This window comes from Lithobates pipiens, unplaced genomic scaffold, assembly GCF_037356315.1.
Source record: "Lithobates pipiens isolate NorthernLeopardFrog02 unplaced genomic scaffold, aLitPip1_a1.2 Scaffold_19, whole genome shotgun sequence".
Lineage (NCBI taxonomy): Eukaryota > Metazoa > Chordata > Amphibia > Anura > Ranidae > Lithobates > Lithobates pipiens.
The window spans coordinates 307122487-307146657 of record NW_027507764.1 but is presented as its reverse complement, the minus strand read 5'-3'; positions in this window follow the sequence as shown (position 1 = coordinate 307146657).

Below are 24171 nucleotides of genomic sequence, written 5' to 3'. Positions count from 1 at the left end.
CCCCACACACACACACAAAAATAAATAAATAAATAAATAATTTTAAACTGACAATAGTAGTTCCAAAAATATATAGTAATAGATAAATTATAAATTTTTTTGATATATATATATATATATCAAAAAAATTTATAATTTATCTATTACTATATATTTTTGGAACTACTATTGTCAGTTTAAAATTATTTATTTATTAATTTATTTTTGTGTGTGTGTGGGGGGGGGGGGGTTAAACAAGATGGACTTGCGTTTTTTTTGGCCAAGCAGGACTATGTAAGTAGAGATAGATAGATAGATAGATAGATAGATAGATACCCAAACCAGCATTTTAGCTTACACATGATTGAATGTTCAAAATCAGCAGAGCTTCCCCTCATTTCAAATGTTAAGCCTCAAATTTACAGCGACTGCACTTCCAAGTGCACTTGCAGTGCTTTAAAAATTGCACTTGAAGTTAGCATATTTATATTAACATGAACGTGTGTTTTGTAAATAACCCCCAGAGTCTTTTGAAATGTACCTGCCTACTCACAAATAAACTCTGTTTTTTTAAGCCAAAATAACAAAAAAAAAAAAATACAATATTTTTGGAAATAATAAATATTTATTTTTCGTCTGTACAAAACAAAATCAAGAGGGAGGCAACACTGGAGACAATTTTGAAGTTTGTGAAGCCTTTTGTCCCCCAGGTACACATCAAGTGCGTGGCCACCAAAATTCAGAACCTGTGTAACATGAAAATAGGGAGCACAACATGGTCCTAGAATCCCACAGACCAGGAACAGCAGCAGATGAGATCTATGTCCCCAGACTGTGGTACTACAACAGCCTGCGTCTTCTGTCAGAGCAGACTGAAGCCAGGCAGTCACTTACGATTCTTCCGTCTAACCTTCCCTCCACGCTTCGCTGGAGGCTGTGCCTCTGGTGGTGGACTTGTGGTAGGAGGAGGAGGAGGAGGAGCAGTAGGGTCTGTGTTGTACAGTCTGGTGGTTGGTGTTAGCTCACCCTTCAGACCCCGTTGAATAGTGTCAAAAAAAATGGCTTCGCACAAGTTGCGCTGTGCCTTCTCCATTTCTAGCAACTTGCTTGCCAAATATGTACCGTCGGCCTCCTCAGGATTGGGGGGTTTACTCAGCACTTGGGTGGCTTGGCGTATAAGCGCCAATGACTCCTCCTCTGTCTGCGTCATCCTCCTGGGCCTTTTGCTGGCTAGGCGGAGGGGAGGGACCTGACTTTCGGTCCGACTCCTGCTGGGCCCAGCTAGCTCCTGCGTGTGGCTGGTCCCGGCCTCCTCCTCCATACCACTGGTCCCGGCCTCCTCCTGGGTGAGCTCATCCTGTGTAAAAAATAAAGAAATCAATAAATAAAATATGTCTATATTTTGAAATCATCAATCACTAACAATTTTACAGTTCTCACTTGCAAATACATTTGTCTTGAAATACAAAAGGCTATCATTTTGACACCATCATTTTTCCATCAGTTCACCAAGATTTGAGCCACATTTGTGGAAACTACTGTATCCTTATATCTAATTAAATTTGTGATGAACTCCTAGATTTGGAAGCAATTCAAACATTGAACTTTACATCATTAATATTTGAGCAATCCTAACTTTAGAAACTAAAATATACCTGGCTCCAGCTGGGCGCATCAACTTCGTCCAGCAAGGAAGGGTCTGGATCTTCCTGGGATGGCTCACCTGAGGTGGAGGGACGGGTAGACGGAAGAGTGGAAAGTGACTGCATGGCTTCTGACGTGTCATCCAGAAAACGCAGCCTGTCGTAATACCACAGCCTAGGTACATAGACCTGACCTGCTGCTGATCCTGATGTTTGGGAGTCTAGGACCTTTTTGCGCTCCCGCCTATACACGTTACGCAGGTTCTGAATTTTGGAGCTCACAAAGTTAAGGTCTGCCTGGGGGAGTCGGGTTTTCACAAACGTCAAAATTGTCCCCAGTGTCTTCCTCCGGCCAGGACGGTTTGAATATTGTGGGTGCTTGGAATCCCACAGGCTCCTGTGCATCTCCAACATATCGATAAATGTGGCGAGGAAGGCCTCCTCCTTAAAGGGGTCTGGAGTGTACTTTTGCATTTTGATTTCTGAAAAAAAAAAACAAAAAAAAAAAAAACATAAATACTAATGTCAGACCAAATGCACACTATTTATATTGTGACAATGTAGGCGAGACACAGACTACACCCACACTACCCCCACACACACTACCCCCCAACACACACTACCCCCCCATACACCCACCCCCACACACACACTACCACACACACTACCCCCCCATACACCCACCCCCACACACACTACCACACACACTACCCCCCCACACACACTACCCCCCCACACACACTACCCCCCATACACCCACCCCCACCCCCACACACACTACCCCCCCACACACACTACCCCCCCATACACCCACCCCCACACACTATCACACACACTACCCCCCCACACACGCTACCCCCCCATACACACTACCCCCCCACCCCCACCCCCACACACACTACCACACACACTACCCCAACACACACTACCCCCCCATACACCCACCCCCACCCCCACACACACTACCACACACACTACCCCCCCATACACCCACCCCCACCCCCACACACACTACCACACACACTACCCCCCCCACACACACTACCCCCCCACACACACTACCCCCCCACACACACTACCCCCCCATACACCCACCCCCACCCCCACACACTACCACACACACTACCCCCCCACACACGCTACCCCCCATACACCCACCCCCACACACACTACCACACACACACTACCCCCCCATACACCCACCCCCACACACACTACCACACACACTACCCCCCCACACACACTACCCCCCCATACACACTACCCCCACACACACTATCACACACACACACTACCCCCCCACACACTACCCCTCCATACACCCACCCCCACACACACACACACTACCCACCCCCACACACACTACCACACACACTACCCCCCCCACACACACTACCCCCCCATACACCCACCCCCACACACACTACCACACACACTACCCCCCCACACACACTACCCCCCCACACACACTACCCCCCATACACCCACCCCCACCCCCACACACACTACCCCCCCACACACACTACCCCCCCATACACCCACCCCCGCCCCCACACACTATCACACACACTACCCCCCCACACACGCTACCCCCCCCATACACACTACCCCCCCACCCCCACCCCCACACACACTACCACACACACTACCCCCCCATACACCCACCCCCACCCCCACACACACTACCACACACACTACCCCCCCATACACCCACCCCCACCCCCACACACACTACCACACACACTACCCCCCCACACACACTACCCCCCCACACACACTACCCCCCCATACACCCACCCCCACACACTACCACACACACTACCCCCCCACACACGCTACCCCCCCACACACTACCCCTCCATACACCCACCCCCACACACACACACACTACCCACCCCCACACACACTACCACACACACTACCCCCCCCACACACACTACCCCCCCATACACCCACCCCCACACACACTACCACACACACTACCCCCCCACACACACTACCCCCCCACACACACTACCCCCCATACACCCACCCCCACCCCCACACACACTACCCCCCCACACACACTACCCCCCCATACACCCACCCCCGCCCCCACACACTATCACACACACTACCCCCCCACACACGCTACCCCCCCATACACACTACCCCCCACCCCCACCCCCACACACACTACCACACACACTACCCCCCCATACACCCACCCCCACCCCCACACACACTACCACACACACTACCCCCCCATACACCCACCCCCACCCCCACACACACTACCACACACACTACCCCCCCACACACACTACCCCCCCACACACACTACCCCCCATACACCCACCCCCACACACACTACCCCCCCACACACACGCTACCCCCCATACACCCACCCCCACACACACTACCACACACACACTACCCCCCCATACACCCACCCCCACACACACAACCACACACACTACCCCCCCACACACACTACCCCCCCATACACCCACCCCCACACACACTATCACACACACACTACCCCCCCACACACTACCCCTCCATACACCCACCCCCACACACACACACACTACCCACCCCCACACACACTACCACACACACTACCCCCCCACACACACTACCCCCCCATACACCCACCCCCACACACACACTACCCCCCCACACACTACCCCTCCATACACCCACCCCCACACACACACACACTACCCCCCCCATACACCCACCCCCACCCCCACACTACCACACAAAACACCAACCCCACTCAACCACCAACCCACATAAAAATCAACCAACCATCCACAAGGTGAAATCTCACTATATACATTCCTAACGCAGGCCTAAAAATAAAATAAAATAAAAAGATAACCATGTTACCGTCGCGTGTAGCACTCGCTGCTTCCGTTCGGACAAACGTACGGCCTTGCGGTAACGCTTTATATACAGCGCATGCGTTCAAGCTCCACCTGTGTCGCCCACGTTGCCCGCCCCTGACGTTCCATGTGACCGTATTTCCCCGCCCTTTTTACCCTCGTTCCGCTGTGGGAGATTGATAGTTGAAAATGGCGGACGGAATTTCAGTGAGCAGCGCGGAGGAAAGCCCTGAACCCCATGCTTCCGGAGCAAGGAAGAGGTATAAGGCCACAAACATGGCCTTTGAAGAGATGGTGGATATACTGAGAAGGGAGGATTACGATGGGGAAAATGGCCCGTATCCCAAACCCAATATCCGCAAAAATGGCATCATGAATACAGTTGTCGAAACTTTGGAAAGCAAATTTGGGGTCCGAAGAGCCAAAGATCAGCTCCGGAAACGATGGTCCGACATCAAATCCAGGGAGCCGGACCAATACCATAGAATCAAAAAGGCCCTGAAAAAAAGTGAGTACTCTGCGCTTATCGTGACGGTCGGACATAATCGTTCGTATAGGTATATGATATATTTGTAAATCTGGCGAATTTGATCGTTCGTGTGGTTAATAGTCCATGTAATGAGCGAATATGCTCGTTCGTATATGTGGACGTAAATAGCATGAATTTGTATATGGTGATAGATTAGATAGATTAGATAGATTAGATAGATTAGATAGATTAGATAGATTAGATAGATTAGATAGATAGCTGGTTCAACATTTGGACTGGGAATCATTTAGTGTAGTTTGGGACATCATAGAACATTTTTTGACATAATCACACACAGGTACTCCAGGGGATGATTCGAGTGTGTCCGTCTGTGAAACTTGGACAAAAGATATAAAGTATCGCAGTTTGGTTAAAGGCTAGGTTCACATTGCTGCAATGTACGAGATCGAATGTGATTTGCACCGCACTGCAGTGCAAATCACATGTGATCTCTGTTTGATGCAATTTCAGCCATACATATAGTATGGCTGAATTCGCATCACAATCGGGCCCAAACTTGTACATGGCCCTTTTTTTAGTCCACAGCAGAATCGGATCACATGGGTGTTCACACCATGTGGTCCAATTCCTGTCCGAGTTTAAAGATTGCACTGTGATATGAGAAATAATTTGGAGGTGTCAATAAAACTTTACACCGACACTCCCAGCAGGTCACATAGGGCAGTGTGAACTGCCTCCGGGAGGCATGTGATGCGTGAAACCACAGTAGATTTGCAGCGTTCGCACATCGCAGCAGTCTGAACACAGCCTAACTAAAAAAATGTCCTTTTAATGATGTATTAAACTAGGATCTTGTAATAACCAGCTAATAATTGTACACCACTTCAAACCAATGTTTCATATTCCAATTTCTGAACTCAAATATCACTATGCTTAAAAGTATACCTTTTTATTTTGTTTTTTTTCATTCTCATAGGGGAACAAAGACTCAGACAAGAGGCGGAGCAGCCCAGGACCCCCCGACCTCACCAGCCTGATTGGGCAGTTAGCCCAAGCCCAGTGTCCGAGATGGAGCTGCCCAGCCCAGTGTCCGAGATGGAGCAGCCCAGCCCAGTGTCCGAGATGGAGCAGCCCAGCCCAGTGTCCGAGATGGAGCAGCCCAGCCCAGTGTCCGAGATGGAGCAGCCCAGCCCAGTGTCCGAGATGGAGCAGCCCAGCCCAGTGTTAGAGCTGGAGCAGCCCAGCCCAGGGCTAGATGTGGAGGAGGAAGAGGTGGTGGAGATACGCACCCCACAAAGTGAGTGTCTGACAACTCAGCTTAAGGTAAACAATTAATGGCTGTATATTTTAACCAATTTTTTATCTACACATGTTTTTAGGTGATGATCTGGTTGTGGAAGGACAAGCCGCGGAGCCATTTACCTCTGACAGTGCCCAGAGACTGATTGGTCAGATCATGGCCTGGAATGGCAAGATCGATCAGATGCAGAACAAGATGATTACCATGCAACGAGAACTGGACACTATGAGGCAGGAAATGAAGAACATGATCGATGTTTTAGGGAGAATCTAAGCCCCTTTTCCCTAAAACGAAAGATCATGTTCTTCATTTCCTTGTCAAAAAGTTTTTAATGTTTTTAGAACATTGTTTTTAGAGGCCAAATTTTAAAGATGCACACGGTGTGTCAACATGTGCTATGTGCCATCAGAGGATCGCAATGGACGCATTTTGTGTTTGCAAACCCTTCCTCATTCTAGTATGTGAGAGGAAGGGATTGCACCCACCAAACACGTCCATTGATCACTCATGATGGTAGATAGCACATGTTGACATTACCAATTTTTGGTGTGCATCTTCAAAATTTGGCTTTACCCCTTGTTTTCTGTAAATAGTTAAAAATTCGATTTTATGTATTTTTTTTATAATTTTATATATATATATATATATATATATATATATATATATATATATATATATATATATATATATATATATATATATATATATATATATATATATATATATATATATTTTTTTTTTTTTTTTTTATATGTCTACAAAAAAAAAAAAGTTTACAAAAACAAAACAAAAAGAAAAATATCTAAAAAAGAGGCACTGGTTGGAATGTGCACTATTAAAAATTAAAAAAAAAAAGATGTGTGTGTGTGTGTGTCTACTTCTTTCAATACTCAATACCAGTTTGGGAAGTAATTTTGTGTTTTCTGTCACAAAGGGCCTTATTTACTATTGGCAAAAACCACTTTGCAATATAAATGCACTAGGACAGGAATATGCAATTAGTGGAAATCCAGCTGTTGCAGAACTACAAGTCCCATGAAGCATAGCAAGACTGACAGCCACAAGCATGAGACCCAGAGGCATGATTGACTTGTAGTTTTGCACCAGCTGGAGGTCGGCCAATTGCATATCCCTGAATTAGGAGAATGTAGGAGACAAGCACCGTGAAAAGCAAACAAGAACCAAACTTAAAAATTTGAACAGACAATACATATTTAAAGAAAAATAAAATGTTATTGGTCAGCTGGCATTGGAATAGCCCCCCTACCATTAAAATAGGTGACATACCGGTCACGCACCTCACGTGCTGTTTGGGGGGCTAAGCCAGGATGGGCATGATCCAGCCCTGTGAGTTCAGGTAATATTAGTATGGCCTCAGGCCCAATTGGTTGCAGGTACTGGTTTCCCGAAAGTTTGCGTAAAAAATTGTGCAAAATGCAGCAGCAAAGAATTACATAGTTCAGTTTATACTCTGCTAAGTTGATTGCTGTCATAAACAGACGGAACCGGCTGGCCATAATACCAAAGGCATTCTCCACAACCCTTCTTGCTCTGGCCAGCCGGTAATTAAAAACACTCCTCTCCGGGGTGAGGGGCCTTTGGGGGAAGGGTTTCATCAGATGGTCACTCAGACCGAACGCTTCATCAGCAATAAAAACAAAAGGTAGACCCTCAACATTATCGGCATCTGGTGGCAAGTCCAGGTCACCAGTGATGAGACGGTGGCAGAACTCGGTCTGCCTAAAGACTCCTCCGTCAGACATCCGGCCGTTCTTCCCCACATCCACATACAGAAAGTCACATTGTGCTGACACCACCGCCATTAACACCACACTATGGAACCCCTTATAATTCCAATATTAGGACCCCGAATGGGGTGGGGGCACAATCCTCACATGTTTCCCGTCGATCGCCCCTCCGCAGTTGGGAAAGTCCCAACGGGCAGCGAATTGGGAAGCCACAGTCTGCCATTCCTGTGGCGTGGAAGGAAACTGGGGAGTCAAACACAGGAAGAAAAAAAATTTGTCATTAAATCCAAAACAATGCATAACAAATAAAACTCAAAAACATTTTGGAACAACAGTTAAACAGAAATATTGAAAAAGTTTTTCATCAAACAAAAAAAAAAAACGGCCCAATTCACAGATTACTCAGCCCTCTGATGGACCAGGGGACATAAGTTAGGTGGGTGAGTGGGGTGGGAGCCTAATTAATGAGTATACAATCCCTGCAACCAATTTGAGTGGGTTGGGGGCCTAATTAATGAGTATACAATCCCTGCAACCAATTTGAGTGGGGTGGGGCCTAATTAATGAGTATACAGTCCCTGCAACCAATTTGAGTGGGGTGGGGGCCTAATTAATGAGTATACAATCCATATATATATATATATATATATATATATATATTGTAATATTTGGGGGTTATTTTAGCTTAAAGGTAGAACTTACCAGTGAGCTGGATCCACACCAGATGTCGTTTAAGGGCTCGTAGGCCCACTTTTATTAAAGAAAGAAAAGTCAGATAACAAAATAGTTGCCCACACAGGGGTTTCAGCTTTCCACAGCAGTAATGTATGTAGAACCAAAAATACCAAGCCACCTGGCTCTCTTTAGCAGCACTGCTGCTCAGACTTCTGCTGCAGCCCTCTTGGCTCTTTAACAGAGTTCCCGTACACCCAGTACCTCAGCACTCTTTAACAGCTTCTCTTTCAGCCCACAAGCTTGGACCCTCTGTCTACTCTGACAGACCGACCTGTGCAGACATGCACACTTCTTCTCCCTTACACGCCTGGACTCCTCGGGAGGGTGGAGCCCAGAACCATGGTGTTGGCTTTGTTTTAAGCCCAAGACCCACCTGTGCAATCATCCAGTCAGACTGCTGGCTGTTCCCAAAACCCGGTCCCAGGATTGGAGATTCCGAACTACCACATATCCCCCACCTTTGTTTCGACCCAGAGGGCGGAACACCCAAGTTACTTTTGGCACCTCTGTGCCAGATACCATTTACAGAAGTACCCTCCTGTCCAACCTCGCTTCTCCTAACGGGGAACTCCACCCAATGCCTCCTTTGGGGTCTCCCTCTAAGCCTTACTGTCACTCTGCTATGAGCTTTGATGCGACCTTCCCAACTTTTCTTCCGAGTGAATTTCCATAAGCACTTCCTCTCCTGAAATCTAAATGGGTTCCCGTTGGTCTTTCTACCAACCCTTCTGCCTCCACGCTTCAGTTTCCCAGGTTTCCCCAAAACTCTCTCAGCAGTACTGTTCTGAGACTGTAGGGGGCCCATTTCTATAGTGTTTAGAACAGAAACCCACCTCTTATTTCTGGTACCTGACGCAGCAGTCACTAACTGATTACCAGGTTTACCTGTACCTTTGGACACCACATTATCATGTACCATTAACACATTATTTGGTTCATCATTGACAGACATATTCAAACCAACATTAGACCTCTCAATGTTGCACATGTCACCAATGCCTTTTTTTTCAAAATTTGCTAGGGCAGAGTCTGCAGAGGGCACACATACTGGAGGGCCGCCATCACCCACAGGAACCTCACAGGACGCCACCTCCCCTGGGTTCACCCACTCTGCAGGCAGCTGTCCTATCACTTGACCCGTTCTGATGCCATCTGTATTTTTATCCACCGGAACAGGCAAGCTCTGGTCTGATCCACATACAATTTTTATCACGCTCCTTGCCCATTCCCCTGTCCCGGGGACCTTATTAGGTTTGTCACCTAAACCAAGCACTGGACTGGGGACCCCAGCCTCTTTAACCACCTTTGTTTGAGCCCTGGTCAGGATTTCTGCTGCTTTCAGGTCCACACATGGCCCTTCCACCTCATGTGGTTTTTCTACTGGTGCAGTATACACGCCCTTCACTAACTGACCAGCACCACACTGGACCATAGCAGCAGAAATGCTTCCCATCTGGCTGTTAGGAGGTGTAACCACAGACATTTTAGGCTTATTTTCAACTTCTCCAAAGTCTGTCTCAAATATTTCTTCTGCACGTAGTCCAGCAGCATACGTAGCAGCAACTTTTAACAAAAGTAGCAAATTTAGGAATAAACCATTCCTGTCCTGTTTTGCTTTGATCTGTACAGCCTGCCACACAGTGCTCCACCTAGTGGTACTCCGCAATACCAGACCATAAGACTGTGGAGGAGACACACTAGTATAGATTGGCTGTACATCCCAAAGTTCAAGCATCTCTTTTAATGCTTCGGTTAATAACCAGGCCCTTGACTCCAGACCTAAGTCCTTCCTGGGGACTTTCATGACACTGGGGATGCAGAGAGACTCACTTGCTGAGACTTAAAAAATGGCAATGGTTAACGGAACCTTCTCGCAGCTGGAGGTAAACACAGCCTGGTGCTCCATCAGAGCGCTGCCAATTGCTGGACTCATACCCAACTTCTCAGGCTCAGCATCAGTGAACTGCTCCAGAACATTACCAGTGACGTCACGTTGACACTCCATGCCAACCTCAGTTTTGTGGGTCACAGACAAGGTCTCTGCTGTGCCCTTATTTGGTTCATCCTGCTCACCAGGGTTAACTCCTGCAGCAGCCACCGCGCCCTCAGGTACAGGCTGTTCTGCAGCCCCTCCTGCTGGCCCAGCAGAAACCACGTCCACCTTATCTTTGTGCATAAAAGCCCTATCTATCAGGGAGATAAGATTTTTGCTCCAACTATCCCAATCTGTTGTATGTGCGCTCCCTTCTGCGGTATTCCTCAGCACCGATCCATCTGCCCAAGGAGACACATAAGAACAGACTGGCTCAGCTGCAGACTCATTACACCAGTCATTGTAAATCATGTCAGACTGTGGTAGCACAGGTTGCAATACACCATATACCTGCACATTTTTAGTACTAGCAGCTTGCACTAACACATTACCATTACACGGTACAGTTCCATTCTGTCCCACCAGAGTGACATCGCAGTTGTCCAGGGCAACCTCTGACTCCAACACATGAAGTTCCCTGGAGATTCCTGTGGACAACTGTGCTGTCTTACCACCATTTGCTACAGGCAACGGCCCATTTTTGATAACCCCAGGTTCTTTCAGAGCAAAAGTTTTCCCAACAGCAGCAAACTTTTCATTAACAGTAACACTTATAGCATTTTTCACATTTGTAGGCTGTCCTAGCCCATGGTCAACTTGAGCCTGATAGTCATTAGACACAACACTTTTAGACATCAACACAGGTTCTATTTGGATTTTAACCCTTGCATTCCCACTATATAGGGAAAAGTCATTCTCAAGTGCACATTCAGTGGCCCCACTAGCTGGGGTCACTCTCACTTCATCATGGACAGTCTCGTAACCAGTCCTTTTATACATGAAATCAGCAGTTCCAGCCATCATTTCATTAAAGACAGTCTTACCCACCGCAGTAGTTGGTGTCACCATCTTCATTTGAGTACGTTGTCTTATGCACCAGTCCTCTGCTGCACTTTTACTGGCCAACTCCTCCTGGTGGCCATGGGATGAAACTACAGCAGGCATCTCCCACCGTTTAGCACCCCCTGCAGGCACCACAGGAAACTTCTTGTTGCTAGGGGTCACTGCAAACATATTTTCACCGGAATCTGGGCCTACAGACAAAACCTTCTCAGCAACATTATCTCCAGCCGTATTCCACAACCTAGGGCAAGAAAACATGCCATGCCCCAGCTGGCCACATTCCAGGCATGTTACTGGACGACTTTTTCCCAAAGCGATTCTCTCCTGGTGATTCCCAGCTGGCCGGAATGCACAGGCCTCTTTGTGGGGACGCTGAACCAAACCTCTACTGCAGCTCCTTTCAGGCATAAATTTCACTCCGGTTGCCATGGGAGACCGCACTCTCCCAGCAGAACTTTGCTGGCTCTCTCCAACATAATAAACTGGCTCCTCCTTAAGCCACTTTCCACGATCCTTATTAGACATAGCCCATGGTACAGAGACAGCCCGACTGGCTTCTTTTGCGTTGCTATGGGCAACCACTCATCCTCAGCCTTTGATCAGCCTCTCTCCTTGCATATCGCATGGGCTTCTCTCTGCTGGATCCCATCTCATGCTGTGACACATTCACATCTTTCACAATAGCTGTTGTTTTAACTGCAGCAGCTTTGCCAGGGGCAACAACAGCCCTCTTCCAGTTATGGACATCCAGCGGCTTTTCCCTTGCACTGAGGGTTGGCTTCCTTTCCTCTGTAGCTTGGTTCAGTGCTGCTAAATGCCGCTTGCACCAATCCACTGCAGATTCAAATGCTGGTGGGCTCTCCATAACAGCAGTCACCTGTGCACTCATTGCACCCGTGTTGCTAGGGACAACCCCAGCCCTTTTTCTCCTTGATAAACTCTGATCAGGTATGTATGGGGTTCGTTCAGGTGGAAACATCCCCTCCAACCACAGAGCTCTGTCTCTTTTAAAGCAAGTTGCTTTTCTCTTCATGCAAGCTTTCCTCACCTGCACATTGCACACACTGATTGTGCTGTCTCATGCACACAAACACAGTTCATAGCAAGAGAGAGAAAAAATTTTTTTTTGACTTTTCATTCACAGGTACACCACCTGCAACACGCAATGCCTTTTGCCTGGCTGCACTTCCACACACAGCCAATAGTTCCTGACTTGAACTTACTGTAGAGCAAGGACCCGGATTCCACCGTCTTCTGCCCGCATTCGAACACCACTTGTAATATTTGAGGGTTATTTTAGCTTAAAGGTAGAGCTTACCAGTGAGCTGGATCCACACCAGATGTCGTTTAAGGGCTCGTAGGCCCACTTTTATTAAAGAAAGAAAAGTCAGATAACAAAATAGTTGCCCACACAGGGGTTTCAGCTTTCCACAGCAGTAATGTATGTAGAACCAAAAATACCAAGCCACCTGGCTCTCTTTAGCAGCACTGCTGCTCAGACTTCTGCTGCAGCCCTCTTGGCTCTTTAACAGAGTTCCCGTACACCCAGTACCTCAGCACTCTTTAACAGCTTCTCTTTCAGCCCACAAGCTTGGACCCTCTGTCTACTCTGACAGACCGACCTGTGCAGACATGCACACTTCTTCTCCCTTACACGCCTGGACTCCTCGGGAGGGTGGAGCCCAGAACCATGGTGTTGGCTTTGTTTTAAGCCCAAGACCCACCTGTGCAATCATCCAGTCAGACTGCTGGCTGTTCCCAAAACCCGGTCCCAGGATTGGAGATTCCGAACTACCACAATATATATATATATATATATACACACATACACACAAAGGGTGTATACAAAGAGTATACAAAGGGTGGGGGGGCAGTAAAACAGTACAATGGAGCTGACAATATGAATTAGAGCTGTGGGTGTATAGGGGCCCAGGATTGCATGCTGGGGACGTTAGTGAAAGCAAATATGCACATGGGACACAAAAAGGTAAAAAGCTCTAAAAAAATTACACACAAAAAAAAAATACATAAAAAAAAAAAAAAAAAAATGCATGCATTCATATAAAGGGGACATTCACAGCATATTCCTGTCATGGATATTAAAAGTCATGATGAAATTAATACAAACATACAATGCATATAATGCAATATTAAAAGAACAAACTTACCTTCATATATTCCTTCTGCAGGACCCGAATAATGGCAGAACAGGTCTCTGGAATAATGATCCCCAGAGCCTGGGGGGAGATGCCTGTCGAGAACTTGAGGTCCTGAAGGCTTCTCCCTGTCGCCAAGTAGCGCAACGTGGCGACGAGCCTCTGCTCCGGAGTGATGGCTTGCCGCATGCAGGTATCCTGCCTGCTGATATAAGGGGTCAGCAAAGCCAGCAGACGGTGAAAAACGGGGTCCGTCATCCTGAGATAATTCCTGAAATCATCAGGATTATTCTCACGGATCTCACGGAGTAAAGGCATATGCGAGAATTGGTCACGCTGGCGCAACCAATTCTTTGTCCATGAACTCCTCCTCACTCTGTTCACAGACTGGGCTCGGGTCAAAGTATTAACCCCAACACCAAGCCCCAATATAGTTCCCGAGTACGTCCACTCTCCATGGCTTTGAAACGGTCGGCTGGACAAACAAGCTCAACTGAACGCACTGAAGAACAGCCAGACCTATGAAGAACGACCTGAAACCCAGAAACGAGCGGACCAGAAGCGCCTAACAACAGGTACCAACTGATCCACGCGTACCGAAAGACAGATACAAACCTCACAGGTAGACTGCGCCGCAGAAAACGGACAAATTAAGCTGAAGTCTGAAAAGCGCGAATCGTCTCTAACCAAACTTCTACTAACGCAAAGTCAGCAGAAGGAGCCCAAAGGGTGCTTTGCTGTGTCTTGGACTTCCTATTTCTAGTCCCGTCGTACGTGCTGTACGTCATCGCGCAAGCTTTCGGCGGACTATTTGGCTATCCGTGTGTGGTCAAGTCCGTTCAGTGGAAAGTATGACGGACTGTCCGTCGGATTGTCTGACGGACTAAGTTGGCCATACAGTCCGCTCGTGTGTACGCGGCTTAAGAGTTACAGAGGGTTTCGTTGTTGTCAGTTTTGAGGAATGTCAGGGCCAATTTACCAATGTACAGGAATGTTGTATTAGTTGCCTTTCTTTGCAGGTTAAAGATAAAGGATAGAGTAATAACTCTTGTTTATAAGTATCTTTTTCAGGTCATAGCTGTGCACATGCATAAATACACATGCCTAAGAGAGGTTAAAAGTATACTAGGCTCCTGTTTTATTGTTTTTTTGTTATTTTCTGCACCATTTTAAACCCTTCGTCTCTGCCTCTGGTTTGTAATGAGGAAGAAAATGGCGAGGGTTAAGGTTAAGAATGACAATTTTCAAACTAATAATACTAACCTCTCTAATTCTTACCAACTTTGTGACCTAGTAGGATGATATGTTGCATAACTGTCTTTCTTTGATGGAATTTGAATCAGCAATCAGCAGTCTGGTGAAGGAGGCTCCCATCCCAGACGCTAAGAACCTTTTTGTCAATGGTTCCAGGTATTGCACCCCAGATGGTAAGCTATGCACAGGTTATGCGGTGACCACAGTCATTGAGTTCCCGTCTGGATTATCACCATATGAGGTTTGTTTGGAGGTCAACCAAAAACAGGGTTGGACTTTCTTCAGCAGCTGTCTCCCACTTTCTCCACTGATGGGGTAGGTGCAGTCACTGTAACATGAACTTCAAAAGGTCCACCACAGGGTTCACAAGTCCCTCCTGGACCCTAACACAATAACCAGTATCCAATCATTCCAACCAGGTGACTGGGTCATTGTAAAGAAGCTTGAGGGACGGGACAACTGGATCAATGTCAGCCACTGCAAGAAGCTGCTGAACCACACCAAAGAATGAGGAGTATCTTTGTTTATTTATATTTTTAGCTTAGTGTATTCTCCAACTAGCTAAGAAAGGGAATAGGAACAATTGCTGGTGTAGCACTCACCCCCGAAGGAGCTGCTGAATTTGTTTGGGCCTGTACTCTGCTATGAACCCCCACTGACTTGGCTCAGTCCCCTTGACACAGCTGTCTTGCAATGTTGGTGTGGAGCTAATGGTGAAAGATAACCCCACAATATACAATATAATAACAGTATACTTTTTTTATTACCTGGTTATCCAATGGCTCCACCTGCTGGAAAATGAACAATATTCCACACCAAAGTACTTAACCAGAAACTTATTTTTACTGGAACTTGTATTGAGTAATGTAAAATGGTAATTACAACATTTGCACTGTCACATAAACATAACGTAACAGTACAGTAGGTATACACAACAGATTGTACATGTACAGTTGTCTTAAATGATCCCTGAGAATGTGGCATCAATTGGGACTCGGGCTCTAAATAACTACACCTTAGTCTGGGCACCTTCCCACTTCCAGCACACTTGCAATAGCAGATGCAGTCTCTTTAGTCTTCTGTCTTCTGCTAGCTATTGGTGTTGTGACAATTTGCAATCCAACAGTAATCCACTTGTAATTTACTTTGGTGTAATTGCTCTGGAATAACACAGTGCTAATAGTGTTGTGCTGAATAGGTTTGAGGCCTGTTTAATCGCAGTCTCTGTTAAAGCAGAGCTCCACCCCATTTTTTATGTTTAGCTCAATCACATGCCGTTAATGTATTTAGTTAAAAACGTATATATATATATATATATATATATATATATATATATATATATATATATATATATATATATATTTATTTTTTCTTCGGTACCTGTGTTTTTTCAATGTCCTTTTCTGCTTCCTGTCTCTGTTATCTGCGGATATGGGCGGGTCACCTGCGGCTATTACACAATTTCCTTTTTAGCTGCAATGTCTCCTGGGAGCTACTGTCATCCTTCCCAGGAGTCATTGCGGAGGCCTGCCGCGAGTTCTCACGGGATTTCGAGGAAGTGCGCAAATTTCTCCATTGCAAACGAGGGCAAGGCAGACAGACAGGTTTAATTTCTTTGCCTGTCCTCTGCCGTGCTCTCCCCTAATGGCATTTGCTTACTATATCTTTATATTGCATCACAAGGGGGCGGGAACTTCTTGCACCACCACCCGTTGTGATGGCAACTACGACGCTCAACAAAGGTACTAGCGAGCATGTGCAGGAACGAGGCATGCTGGAAGCTAGAATCTAGGGAATAAGGAAGTAAATGCTTGTGGGCTTCACATGCCCACAACCAAGATGAATACCGCTATTTTATACTTTTTTTTTTCTATGAAAATGGACATCGGGCAATCTAAATCTACCAAAAAGTGAGTTTGCAACTGTTTAGGTGTCATTGTTTTTACTGTGTACCAAAAAAAAAATATATATATATATATATATATATATATATATCCAGCGGAGCTCCGCTTTAAGTTCTTTTCCATGGGACTACAGGTCCCAGCAACACTGCATTAAAATCTAGGTGTATGAAAGTGCGTAGGAAACTGTGGGCAACAGCCCTCTCACCAAACAGGGTCTGATGAGTGGAACAGCTCTGCTCCGGTGCACTCAGTCTTGATTCTAGCCGGCTGGCACTGTCACACCGCTCCGCTCTGCAAGATGAACCGAGTCTCTCTGATGGCTCCGGCAGGTGTCTCTGGATCCTTCTCGATCCGGTCACTCAGTCTCTCCAGTGATCAAGTGGATGGTAAAGTCTATATACGTTCCATTCCACAGTGGCTGTAGGCTGTTCTCTCTGGAGACTTTCCTCACAGATCCTCACAGGCAGGCCATGTGTCCAGAAGAGAAAGAAAATGGCTGTGTGGGCCCATTCTGGGTAAACACATTAAAGTGTTAACAGAACAGTCACTTCCTGTTATCTTTCTAGTGCTTGGAAAAGGAAAATCATTCAAGTCCATTTCCTGTTTTTGGTCACTAGATGGCGCCAAATACTAAAGAATAACACTGTCCATAGGCTTGCATTGCATTAACATTAACATTGCATTAGTAGGCAAAAATGCCAGCGCTACACTGGGTCTACTCAAAATTTCCACTGAGCTTTAGCACCTCAGCGATGATAACAGTACATGCCATATATGATGTTCATATTGGTATGAGGAATTGTGAAAAACTAGTAAAAACTCCAAACAGACACTTGTAATACATTCCCAGAGGGTAAAATTAGTTATCGTTTTAACAATAGCTCTGGCTCTTGCCAGTTTGGGTATTGGGACAACTAGGTAGCTCACAAGTGTGCTTCAACTTTAGTATTGTACTTATACAGTTCTACAGCTTATAAGGTAATTCCCCCTAATGCAAAAGGTTCATGTACCCTGGTGAAACTCGTCCCATCATCTTATGTTGCGGCCGATTGTGAGGATCTGATGTGAGAGAAGGTAAGAATGTCAGTAAGAGCTAGAAGGGAATTGTTCATCAACCGAAACCAGGTCTGGACATGGTTTCCTGCTTGGACAGGTGGGGGGAATTGAACTTATGAAATAATTGAACACTTTCTCATCCATTGTGGATGGGATGTTCAATGAAACTGTTGAAGCTGCAAGGAAGATCCCACAGGAACAACGGCAGCTCAAAACCCTTCTATTAAAAGATGGCTCATGATTATCTGTTGGCATCCAAGGGGGGTTTCTGTGAATTCATAGGTTGTGATGGACAAACTTCCGATGGGACATTTCGTGAACAGCGAACGTGGCCAAATGTTCGCCGAACCCCATTCACTTTAATGGCAGGCAAATCTTAAAAACCTCCAGGTCAAATTTTCAGCCACAAAATACTTACTAGCTGTGCACACATAGTCCCATAACATGGACACTGACATAACAGAAGTATTAAGCGAATATGGGATCGACAACAACAAGCATTCTTTTTTTATCTGTGAAATTTTGACAATTCAGGAGTGCATGAAGGCCATGGAGGAGAGGCAAGGTCAGGCCAGGCTAAGAAGGGGGTGCAGGAGATGATCAGTGCCACAGTCAGGGCAGCGCAGTCCTGTGCCAGTGTCTCAGTGTGCCAACCTGTGCTTGAGCCCCTCCCTCTGCCAGGCCTTTACCCCCACATATGCAGGGCTCCACTGTGGTGGTCTGGAGGTGCCAGTCCAGTGCTGATCCTCGTCCATGGTGCTGGCACTGCCTGCTGATTGGCTTCTCCGCTGTTATCTCCCTCACTGTCTGAAACCAGCACCGCGATAGAGACTGAGCACTGACACCAGCACCGTGATATAGAGCACTGACACCAGCACCGAGATAGAGAGCACTGATACCAGCACCGAGATAGAGAGCACTGACACCAGCCCCGTGATAGAGAGTACTGAGACCACACCAGCACCAAGATAGAGAGCACTGACACCACACCAGCACCGAGATAGAGAGAGAGAGCACTGACACCAGAACCGAGATAGAGAGAGAACATTGACACCAGCACTGAGATAGAGAGAGAGCACTGACACCAGCCCCGTGTTAGAGAGCACTGAGACCAGCACCGAGATAGAGAGCACTGACACCAGCACCGAGATAGAGAGAGAGCACTGACACCAGCCCTGTGATAGAGAGCACTGACACCAGAATCGAGCTAGAGAGCACTTCTGCAATTTGCCACTTTGGCTCAAGCCTGTTGCTCCTGCCCTACCCCTACCACCCCTGCGGAAGGGCCTGCTTCTTCCTCTGCCTGTCATTTTTTAAATGACCCTGTGACAAAAGTCTCTAGAGAAATGCAGTATATGTGGAAGAAGGTATATAACACCCCGTTTCAATCTGTCATTTTGGGGAGCCACTGGTCTATCACACCAGTTATAATACTCTTTTCTAATTGCGTTTGTCACTCTTTGTAGTATCGCTGCAGAACCGCTTAGCAGTCACAATGCTGCACAGTGGAAATGCACTATACTATGCTTTCTATATTTGAAAGTATTTTATAGGTGTATTACACCCCTATATACTGCACACCAAATAGTACACCTATACCAGTCCTTAAAAGGACCTTTGTGGACCTAATAGTAGCTAGCTAGTAGCTAGTGAGTTGTAGACTGTCCCTGCTCCAAACACCAAAATGTTCCTCCCTACACTGAGAAACGACAGCAGCAGAACCGGTCAGCAGCACTGCATGCAGTGCACTATAATATGATTTATATTTGAAAGAAAGTATATTATATGTGTATTACAACCCTATATACTGTACACCTATACCAGTCCTTAAAGGGACCTTTGTGGACCTAGTAGCTAGTGAATTGCAGACTGTCCCTGCTCCAAACACCAAACTGTCCCTCCCTACACTGAGAAACGACAGCTGCAGAATCGGTCAGCACTGCATGCAGTGCACTATAATATGCTTTCTATATTTGAAAGAAAGTATATTATACGTGTATTACAACCCTATATACTGTACACCTATACCAGTCCTTAAAGGGACCTTTGTGGACCTAGTAGCTAGTGAATTGCAGACTGTCCCTGCTCAAAACACCAAACTGTCCCTCCCTACACTGAGAAAAGACAGCTGCAGAATCGGTCAGCACTCAGCAGCACAGCAGTACACTATAATATGCTTTCTATATTTAAAAGAAAGTATAAGTGTATTACAACCCTATATACTGTACACCTATACCAGTCCTTAAAAGGACTTATGTGGACCTAATAGTAATAGCTAGTGATTAGACTCACTGTCCCTGCTCCACACAGCGTCCTTTCCCTACACTGACAAAAGACAGAATGTAAAATGGCCACCAGATCAGGTCTATTTATAAGGTAGGGGGTATGTCCATGTGCTGAAATGTCTCAATTGGCTGTCCTGTACTCCATGATGGATGTGTCATGGGGCAAAGTTCTTCACAATGTAAACAAATATGTCCGCTGTGAACAGCGCCAGAAGCCCACCGGTTTGGCGAATCACCAGCGAGCAAAGTTTGCCGCAAACCGACCGCCGGGCAAACTGCAAGGCCATCTCTATTTGTAGGTAAAGACTGCTGTCAAAATAAAAGGGAATGGGGATAGGATCCAAGGTGTCCTTGCCTTCAATAAAGGAAAAGAAATAAACTGCAGTTTAACCTGATATAACTTTATTAGAACAATTAGTAGAAAAAAATATTTATCATTGAAAGGAAACAATAAACAATAGGAAATTGTACATGGTAAAAACTGACAACATCACTTAAAAATGCATGCCTTTGAGCTTAGCCATATCCCAGTCATCCACACGTGTCAATCATCTCAAGTTATTAAATGTGACTTAATATGTAATGTTTACATGTCCTCATGCACACAGACGTTTTAAAAAACTGGCTGCAAAGCTAGCTCCTACACCTTGAAAAATCAGCATTAAAAACTCGATTTTTACCGCGTTTTTCATTGGCGTTTTTGTGCGTTTTTGCGCGTTTTTGCGCGTCAGCGTTAAGTAGCGTTTTTAAAAAATAAACACATCCAGATGGCTATAGCACTTCCAAATTTCCCACAATGCCACAGAAAACAAAGAAAATGTGTTGCAGAGCATGTGTCGGTGCCATTTTGGTAGGAGAGAGAGAGAGGAGAGAGCATTTCGGAGTCTTTTGGAGTCAGTTAATTTTCCTGAGTAGTATGGATCCTATTGTCCAGAAAATTGATGAGGCAATCCTCCTGATTATCTTGCGGAGGCAGCGGAGAAGGAGACAGGAGGAGGAGAGAAGAAGCAGACGTCAGTTTTGGGTGCATCCTATGGTATCCAATCGATTGTCTACGGGATACTTTGCCAATATTTATTACCAACTGCGCTCATATCCGGCAAAATTCTTTAACTTTACGAGGATGTCAGTGCCGCTCTTTGAGGAACTGTTGGAGAGGCTTAGGCCAAGGCTAACAAGGATGGACACTGTGATGCGTAGGTCTGTGTCACCGGAGGAATGGCTGCTAGTGACACTCAGGTAAGTGAATACACATATAGGTTAGGGTTAGTGAATAGGGTCGGGATAGGGTTAGGAGATGGGGTTAGCTGGTCCAGTTTTCGCCTGCTCCTCCTGGGGCTGCATATTATGAGGGGCTCCCACCATCCCTGTGCTGTGCTGACTTCCTCCTGGGGCTGTACCTCTGCTGTGCTCATTATGAGGGGTTTCCACCATTCCTGTGCTGTACTGACATACTGAGCACAGCAGGGGTACAGCCCCAGGAGGAAGTCAGCACAGCACATGGATGGTGGGAACCCCTCATAATAAGCAGCCCCAGGAGGAAGTCAGCACAGGGATGGTGGGAGCCCCTCATAATAAGCAGCCCCAGGAGGAAGTCAGCACAGCACAGGGATGGTGGGAACCCCTCATAATAAGCAGCCCCAGGAGGAAGTCAGCACAGCACAGGGATGGTGGGAACCCCTCATAATAAGCAGCCCCAGGAGGAAGTCAGCACAGCACAGGGATGGTGGGAACCCCTCATAATAAGCAGCCCCAGGAGGAAGTCAGCACAGCACAGGGATGGTGGGAACCCCTCATAATAAGCAGCCCCAGGAGGAAGTCAGCACAGCACAGGGATGGTGGGAACCCCTCATAATAAGCAGCCCCAGGAGGAAGTCAGCACAGCACAGGGATGGTGGGAACCCCTCATAATAAGCAGCCCCAGGAGGAAGTCAGCACAGCACAGGGATGGTGGGAACCCCTCATAATAAGCAGCCCCAGGAGGAAGTCAGCACAGGGATGGTGGGAGCCCCTCATAATAAGCAGCCCCAGGAGGAAGTCAGCACAGCACAGGGATGGTGGGAACCCCTCATAATAAGCAGCCCCAGGAGGAAGTCAGCACAGCACAGGGATGGGGGGAGCCCCTCATAATAAGCAGCCCCAGGAGGAAGTCAGCACAGGGATGGTGGGAGCCCCTCATAATGAGCACAGCAGAGGTACAGCCCCAGGAGGAAGTCAGCACAGCACAGGGATCGTCGATGCAACGACAAGTGATCCGAAATTCGTAAACAAAAGTTTCATATTGCGTACAAAATTCGGACGCATGGCAATTCATATTTCGGATCCTCCCGAACTTACGAATTTTGGGAAATTCGTATGAATTTGAGATTCGTACGAAACGAATCGCACATGTCTAATAGGGTTAGGAGATATGGTTAGGAGATAGGGCTAGGGGATAGGGTTAAGGGTAGGGTTAGTACTTATTTGTATGCTTTTCTCTTTAATAACTCAAATTTTTATGTTATCTTAGGTTCCTTGCCACAGGACAGAGTTATGCCACGTTACACCATTACTTCCTTCTTGGCCTCACAACGGTGTCAAAAATAATAAAAGAAACATGTGTGGCAATATGGGAGGAATTGCATGACATTGTAATGCCAGAGCCAACAGAAGACATCTGGGAATCAGTTGCCGATACTTTTTGGGAGAAAACTCAGTTCCCAAATTGTATCGGTGCCCTTGATGGGAAACATATCAGGGTGAAGAAACCTCCCCACTCTGGATCATCGTATTTCAATTACAAAAAATATTTTTCGGTGGTCCTCCTGGCATTGTCCGATGCACACCTTAAATTTATTTGCGTTGATGTGGGAGCATATGGAAGCCATGGAGACGCCAGGATATTCCGTGAGTCAGCCTTCGGACGTCGTCTTCATGAGGGACGACTCAATATTCCTGAAAGCAGGCCTCTACCCTGCACTGATGAACCCAGTTTGCCATTAGTCATGGTGGCAGATGAGGCTTTTGGACTGGCAGAAAATGTTATGAGGCCATACAGTGGCTATGGTCTCAGCCACCGCCAAAAGATCTTCAATTATAGGCTCAGCCGTGCACGCCGTGTTGTAGAATGTGCATTCGGGGTGTGCACGGCCAAATGGCGAGTTTTGCTTACAAGTATACAACTCGATGTGGAAAACGCCATTAAAGTCGTCCTAGCATGTTGCGTTCTGCATAATTTTCTGCGGGACAATGACAGGAGCAATGTTGATCTGGAGCCCACAAACCAACTTCACAGGGTTCAATTTATGGACTTGCGTTCAACTGCACGTGTCATGAGCATCCGAAACCAATTTGCAGAATTTTTTGAATCCCCTGATGGAGAGGTATCATGGCAGAATGATTATGTGTAAAGAAAAAATTTGAATACATCTAGTTTTGCTTCCTTTTGATTTGTAAATAAAGAATTTTGAAATTAAAGTTCGTTTATGTCCATTTTTCAACGATTGTTCAACAAGTCCATAAGAGTCTGCCTTCGTGTCAAGCGTAGGCTAAGCCCAAAAAGGGCTAGCTTACACTTGTCAGAAGGCAGAATGCAGTGGCAGCTGGTGCTCCATTTTTGGGGGGGGCTGGTTTGGGCATTCTTTGCGCCCCCCGTGGTCACTCGCCCACAATAGGGCCTACAGATAGTTTGATAAATAGACAGAGAAATTAAATAAATGGACACATGGATGGATAGATAGACACTGGGTGGGAGGGATGGATGGATAGATAAATAGATACTGGAGGGAGGGATGGATGGATAGATACTGGGTGGGAGGAGATGGATGGATGGACACT